The sequence below is a fragment of the Macrosteles quadrilineatus genome, unplaced genomic scaffold, assembly GCF_028750875.1.
Source record: "Macrosteles quadrilineatus isolate MER2022 unplaced genomic scaffold, UCM_ALF_1.0 Scaffold_1__1_contigs__length_201487025, whole genome shotgun sequence".
NCBI classification, from domain to species: domain Eukaryota; kingdom Metazoa; phylum Arthropoda; class Insecta; order Hemiptera; family Cicadellidae; genus Macrosteles; species Macrosteles quadrilineatus.
Genome location: NW_026542594.1, coordinates 18,491,188 through 18,499,459, shown reverse-complemented (window position 1 = coordinate 18,499,459; position 8,272 = coordinate 18,491,188).

Here is an 8,272-nt window from a genome sequence, read left to right as displayed (position 1 = left end):
TGACTACCTATAAACAGCAAAAGAACTGAGTGTTCATAGTATGAGAAAGCCGGTTCACTGAAGTTTGGCTAAAACAATTTTGATGATATATTTGTAAATATATAAATTATTATAAACCTCTTAGAATGTTTTTAAAAATATTATTGATTTGATCAATTGTTAAATTGAGTAATTATTTAGTTTCAGGGGAGTAAAGAGAAAAAATATTTAAAAATCCGTTTATTTTGAAGGTTTTTTAGGATTTGCTAAATTTTGGCTTGTCAAATGTCTACATGTTATACATAATCAAAAAGCTGGTTTAATTCTATATTAAATAGACACTTTGTTTGCCTTATTCGGTTGATATTTGGTCGTTCAAGAGCCATAATACTCATAAGTCTCAGATTTTTTGAAAAATTAAAGATGGCGGCCAATATGGCGGACTTCCCCCGCGTGGATTTTGGTAGACTTTTGATATGTTGTTCGGGACACCATTCTGCATCTAAAAAACCTTACTTTGTTTCTTTTCCAATTAGTTTGATGTTTTTCCTTAATTTGACTAGCCTATATTCTGCGCGTAACATGATGAGTGAACGTGAACGCAACAATGAGCAAGTACTCCCGCACACCACTGTATCGGTGAACACAATGTTATTTGTATTGGCAAATCCACAAAATCTTAGATAACAACAATCATAACTTTTTGTCCATTAACTAACCGAAGTATTTGAAAAAGTTTGTGGTTTATTTTACGTGTGTTTTAGAAATGTTTCCTTATTTATTATTAGGCCTATCATAAACTAAACGAAGCCAAACTGAACTAATCTAACTCAACCTAACTGCCACAACACAGTGTAAAAGGGTCTTCTTAATAAGATCCTAGGCTTATAATGTTCATAATAAATACACACAACCGATATTAAGGTATATCGTATAAAAATTCTATCCAATACGATAAATAGCCAATAAAACAGGCCATATCAAACGTATATTTCATCCAGCGAGCAAGGAATACCAGGACTATGCCTAGGGATATAATATGATCCTAGCTAAACATAATGTAGCCTAGAAGTAAATTAAAAATTGTTTAACACTTACAAGTGCCCTTCCCTGTGGGTTTGTATATAATAAAGATATTTCAATTAAAACCAAACACGGTTTAAGTTATTTAACCTGGGTAAAGTAGAACTACTAAATAATTGATAACAAAATAACAATAGTTTCGCTTTGGCTAACCTCGTCGAGCGTCACGATGATATGACAAACAACTTTCAACTTCAAGTACAATGAGTAAATCCGGTTTGGTTGGCTATTTACAGCTATAAATTAATAAATATATACATACTTTTTATGCAAAGGTCAGTTTCAATCCTGTATATAACTGCCAACTAATATTGTAAAAGTTCAACTTCGTTTCAATTTATTATTCCGGAAGTTGTAAAATTATATTTTCATATATTCCTAGACATCAAACTGTTTACTCCATGAATGAAAGAGTTTAGAGGAAATTTACTCCTTGTCTAAAGTAAACAAAAAAATTATTGGTCGTAAAATGTAAACAAATAAAAATAAGAAGAACTGTAGCTTATAATGTTATTCTTATGGGACAAATTAAAAAATGCTATTTAGGGTTTTATAATTACTACTGTGCGGAATCACCTAGAATTATAATGGGAACCTTCCAGTGGTGTCATAATTATTTGTGCAAAATTTGAACGATATTAGTGGAACGGTTCTTGAGTTTTCGCGACCCGAACACACAGACACACTGACAAGTAGACAACTAATCTCCTATTCCGCTATACAAGATACATATTAGCCTACCTATACATACTAGGATTGCTTTCAGATCAGTGAAAGCCAGTTGAGCGGAGCAATCATGTTTCACGGTTTATAAAGTAATAAATGAAAAAATGTTTATAGATATAATACAAAATATAAATGTTCCCACACTCTGCACTGCTAACCTATACTACTTTTTTCACCACTTCCTACGTCGTGGACCTGTTTCCCTCCCTTCATAGAGCATTTTAAGATTGCAGATACATATTAATCTAACTGCCACAGACGGTTCCCACACACCTGGCCTGTCCTACTTCCGTCATCGCTTTCTAAGTCATGTACCTTTTTCCCTTCCTTCCCATAGCATTTTAGGATTGCTGATACGGATATATTAATCTAACTGCCACAAAAGGTTTCCACACTCAGCACCTTTAGCCTTTACTACTTCCTTCACCACTTCCTATGACGTGGACCTGTTTCGCTCCCTTCATAGAGCGTTTTAAGATTGCAGATACATTAATCTAACTGCCATAGACGGATCCCACACACCACACTCCTAGCCTTTACTACTTCCTTCACCACTTCCTACGTCATGGACCTGTTTTCCTTCCTTCCCATAGCATCATAGTATTGCAGATACATTACTGTAACTGCCACAAACGGTTCCCACACTTCGCACTGCCAGCCTTTGCTACTTCCCTCACCATTTCCAACGTTGTGGACCTGTTATTGCAAATACATTAATATCTGCCACAAGCGGTTCCCACCCTCCGGAGTGTTCGCCTTTACCATTTCCTTCACTATTTCCTACGTCTTGGACCTGTTTCCCTCCCTTCCCATAAGTTTTTAGTATTGCAGATACATTAACGTAACTGCCACAAACGTTTCCCAAACTCCGCACTTCTTGCCTTTACTACTTCCTTCACCACTTCCTACGTCGTGGACCTGTTTAAGTTCGCCATCTATGAGATTGATCCATGTGATTCACCTACGAATAGTTATAGATAAAATGTTATTGTTATAACCTTATTTAGCTAGGTAAATCAAATCTGTTAAATACTGTTCCTAAGAAAGTATGATTTATCTATGACTGTACCTATTCGATCAGTGGTCGTTTTCATATTGCGACTTAAATGTAAATCTAAGACTTCCTCTGTATTATTTAATCAGTTGTCATCATCAAATTTTTTTCCTTTGTGCTATGTTTACTTTACTTTTTTTTCCTTTGGCTTGATTTGAACATATGCTATGATTCTTTGTTTTGTTTACATTTACGTTGTTATTTTGTAACCATCATGGATGGCAACCTATAAGACCAATGTTAAAATTTAAAACTTTGAGTATATTAACTATAAAGTAAAAAAAAAAAAAAAAACTTTAAAGTTATATAGGAATTATCAAAAATTGAAATTGATTACGTCTAAACCATCTAAACATTTGACAAAACAACCTTCGTAAGTTTGGCTAAAATATGTTCAGCCGTTATTCAGATGAAGTGTTATAAAGATTGCATTGAAGTTGATCTCAAAGACCTTCGCTTCGCTCCACTCAATTATTAAAACCTTAATCTTTTGACATGTAAAAATTGTAAGGATTACTCTACGTGACACTTTCCCTTTCTAATGATAAAGAGTTTGTTTCTATAAATATAAACTATTAAAAATTAACTCACTCAGAGATACCGAAAGCAAAAATAAAATCTGTGAAATGGGTTAGCTGTGAACTGCAACAAAAATATGAGAGTTGCAGTCACTAAGTGACAGAACAAGTGAGAGAACTGTTCTTCTAAACAACTTGGAAAAAAGATTTAAAAAACTTGTCGCTGCATTTTAAGGTTCTTTTATGTATAGAGTACCCTACGGAATGTTTGAATGCGTTCAAAGAACATTGAAAAAACATACATAAGGGCTCTAAGCATTTCAGAAACTTATTATTTCCTTGAAGAGGTGATCTGCTATCACGAAAGCCAAAGAATAAGGAAAAGGAACGTAAAATATTGAGATTGAATGAGGAGTAAAGAAAATAAATTTAAATCGTTGAATTTATTATCTACTATTATTATTATCTACTTTCATTAATCCAATTTTTAAAACCAACATAGTAACTAACTAAAAATATATGTAAGGATGTATAGTAAAACATGTAGGGATAAACTTAGAATTTAATTTCCATAAATAGCTTAATTCATTAAATCAACTATGGAGATAATATGTATTTAAACAAACTCTCTCTAGCAATTTCAAAGTAATTAGATATTTGAAGAGAAAGACGTAGACCCAATTTACCACATGAACCACTATGTCTGGGGTGGTTAACCTCTTAATGTCTGTTGACTTAATTCGCCTTTGTCCCTTACCTCTGTCGACCTGTAAAACTGTAGTAGGCCCTAACTGATTAAAAATTACATTCAATCAAAACCTATTTTTAAGTAAACTAAGTTGAATTCCAGATTAAAACCTCTGACTAATAAGATTGTTACATCAAATATTCCAATAGATACTGGAAATTTCATTTTTACGGTGTTAGATTTAGGCGGAATGTTATCTTAAGAAAGCTATATTACTAACAAGACTGCAAGATCAAGACACTTATCTCCGTTCATACTTGGCTTAAAATACCTACTTTCGTATGGTCACCATTTCAAAGTAGCCTAATGTGTTAATCGTTTTACCATTATTCATTTTAAATCAGTTAGCTGATAAACCCCTTCCTTTAGAATTAAATATACATAATATGTAATATGTAGATTAATATTATTATTCTAACGATGACAGTTACATTTACTGTTAAAAATATAATCATGAGTTGTAAATGCTGTAAATTGAAATGGTTTCATAATTAATACTACTAAAAACGTGAACGAAAGACTGTTAAATGAACTATACATTTGTTTAGTACAATACAAACTTGACAAATTCTTCGTTTACATGACCAAATGGGATTTGAGGAATTTTAATATAGAGATCATATGGACATCGTGATGTCATGCTAAATTTAGGCTAGTTATAAATTGTAAATATAGTATTGGCGCCAAGACATAACTATACTTACATAACTATAACTATAACTATATATTATATATGCATAACTATATTAATAGCTACATACATACACATAACTATACTTTCAAATATAACTATATAGTAATATTTTATGACTATACCAATATTTTATATTAAATTCCATTTTGTAGCCCCTGAACTGCGTAGTATAGACTAAACTTTACATACCTCGTCTTGCAGTTCAAATATGGTGGACTTCAAACACTATATTTGAACTGCAAGACGAGGTATGTAAAGTTTAGTAATATTTTATAGGCAAGAACTTATTTGTAACACGTATGTTGTGGTACAAGGGACTGAAGGGGAAAAGCCTTTTTTTCAAGTGAATTAGCAAGTAGAAGTAGGAAAACTAGTAACGGGTTACAGCAGATTTATGTAAATGGGATGTCTACATCAGTGTCCAAAGACATCAATGAAATCCAATAAAAGCCTAAACTTGTCAATGGAATTCTATTAGACCCTACCTTGGTCATGGTAACTGATCTACAGGATCTACATGTTCATTAATGCCAACTAAGAATCATCTCTATTTGAGAGAATTGTTAATTTTAAATAAAATATTAATATCACAAACCTTTAAGCTAAACCTTACTTCAATTCTTAAAGATATTTGTAAGAATCAACATGAATCATTCAAGCCATAAACAATAATCTAACCTTAACTAAGCATTGCAAATTTTACCTAACCTAATCAAAAACCATATTATTCACCTAATAGAATTTCACATTATTAAAAGAAAAAATTGAATAGGCCTATTTATTTATATTTATTTATTTATAAAAAACGCCGTCATTGTATGTGGATTGGTATTGCTGGATCAAAAGTGTTGTAAAATCTAGCTTTGCATAACGATCACTTTCTCAACTTTGAGAAACCCTAACACCTATTAATTAAGACCAGGGGTATTTAAACAAAAATAATAAGTAAACTGAAGGAAAACATTGTTTTAATTTATTTTTTCTTTACTATAAATTTTTTTTTGTTTTGTTAATAACATGTTTTGTTTGTGTTATTTTTTTTCTAAAAGTTGAAAACGTAGAAACCAATAAATATACCAAATAATATACTTTAAAAAGTGTTTTACTATTTTACAAACCATTATTGCGCACGAATTGGTAATGTTTTTGGTTCATGTTGTAAAAAAATATCCTTTGTTTTGCGACCCTTTTTCTTGAAATGTATTTACTTTATCAATTATATTAAATAGTATTCATTTTATTTTAGAACAAAACCGTAATAAGGTGAACTTGTAAAACAAAAACATAGCAACAAGAAAACAACTATTCATATTGAAACTCTATCACCTAATTATAAGACAGGAGGCTATTTATAATATCCCCGCCACAGCAAACCTGCAGACCAAGCGAATATCCATTTGCCTGATAGGATTTATACTAAAATGTCTCCCTCAAAATATCAAATTTATTTCCTATTAAAATAGAATTAGTTTAACGAGTACTTAGATTTGCTGCAACAGGGAGGGTAAAAAAGGCGGTTTTTTGTAAAATATTAATGGTTTAGTAAGAAATAAATGCATTTTCAAAATTTAATCAAAATACGTTAGTAAATAAGAAAAATACATCAGTTTACTTATTCTCTAAAAGAATGACATAGGAATTTTAAATTTATAATTTTTTTGAATTTTCTCCGTAACCATTAGGGGCACAATAACACTTCAGTATGCTAAATTATTTAGTTTTTTAAGCTCTACAAAATGGTTTGGAAAGAAAAGGTTATTTTTTTTCAACAATGGGAAAAACCAATTATATATCCCATAGTTAATATTAACCGTATTTAAAATACTGCCGATCAACTTTGAAATTCATCCGATTATTGTTATTTAAAGAAAATGTGTGAAAACAATTAATGAAATGTTTTCCATGTCTAAAAAAAATAACTCAAATAGGCCTACAACCAAAAGATCGAGATTTTGGGTCAGATTCAGTAAGTTTCACTCAGAGGAGATTACAACCAGATGAGTCATCTATAACGCCAGCCTTGTTTTATACACAATTGTAACATTCCCTGTGACAGACATTATTTTGTCTATTATTGATTTTGAGTTTTTTTACGTTTTAGCATAAATCGAATACTCAGTTTTCTGTTTTAATCTATCTATCAATATACTTAACGCAATAAGGGGTGTCTCTGTAACATCACTTTTCTAGCCATCCTACCTTACCAATCTTTAACGATTGAGGTGTCATGTTAAAGCTAATAACCTGGCGGAGATGCGAATGGTAACTAAAAAGGTAATTTATTTTAGGGCCTCACCTTGTTAAGTTTGATTAATTTTTAGAGCTCACTTTCCGAGATTCAGTAAACTGACCAACTTTCATTATACAGGTTAAAATGGGAATCTTAATTTAGCAGCTGATATCTTAACTAAATGTTTAACCACAGTCCGACTGTAAGCAAGAGACGAATCAGTTTATGAAAATGGATTTTAAATGGACTTCTATTTGATAACTCTCTAAACTGATGGAGGTAGGTCACTCTTTATTGTGTAGGTGTCAACTAAATTTATTTTATTGTAATTATTAGTTGTATTCACCTGAGCTGTCTAAGACAAACATAGCCTTGAAAAGTAAAAGACAATTGTAATATGCGTTTTTCTCGGAAACAAGATTCCAACCCTATTAAAATGCTCAATTTGCGCACGATTCTTGTATTTATATATAAATAGGTATAAAAGTATTATAATAAATTTCTAAAACGATAAAACAAACAAAAGTTACAATTAGGATGGTCACAAAAACATGTGTTAGTGTATTTACTTTTTACTTCTAAACGCACTAAATGACAAGTCGGGAGTTCTGTGGCAAATAATCCGATTGGGGCTTGGACACAAAATATAATCTCCTCTGAGTGAAACTTACTGAATCTGACCAAAAATCTCGATCTTTTGGTTGTAGGCCTATTTGAGTTATTTTTTTAGACATGGAAAACATTTCATTAATTGTTTTCACACATTTTCTTTAAATAACAATAATCGGATGAATTTCAAACTTGATCGGCAGTATTTTAAATCACCAACAGGAACTAGGTTTTTTGTAGCTCAAATAGATAATATGGTTCTTAAGTATAACAAGAACTATGGATAGTTGAAAACCGTGTACAGCTTATCAAAAAATGTTTTCTTATAAAATAATAAGCACTTACAATATAGTTGCACGGAATAATAAGAATTATATATATTCAGCTCCAGAATTCGATTTCGACATACCATTAGACATACTCTGCCCCTAGAAGACGATGCTAATTTCATTATTAAATTTCTTTCCTCTACGAAAATGATAAATTATTGATAAAACCACTGTGTCATATAAACTTTAGATTCAAATAGTGTTGCAGGATACGCACAAAGTCCATGGCGCATGACATCTTCCAGGTTCATAAGGTTCCAGGTTATAAGTGGCAACAGTCATCATTCTTTGGAAGAGGAGGG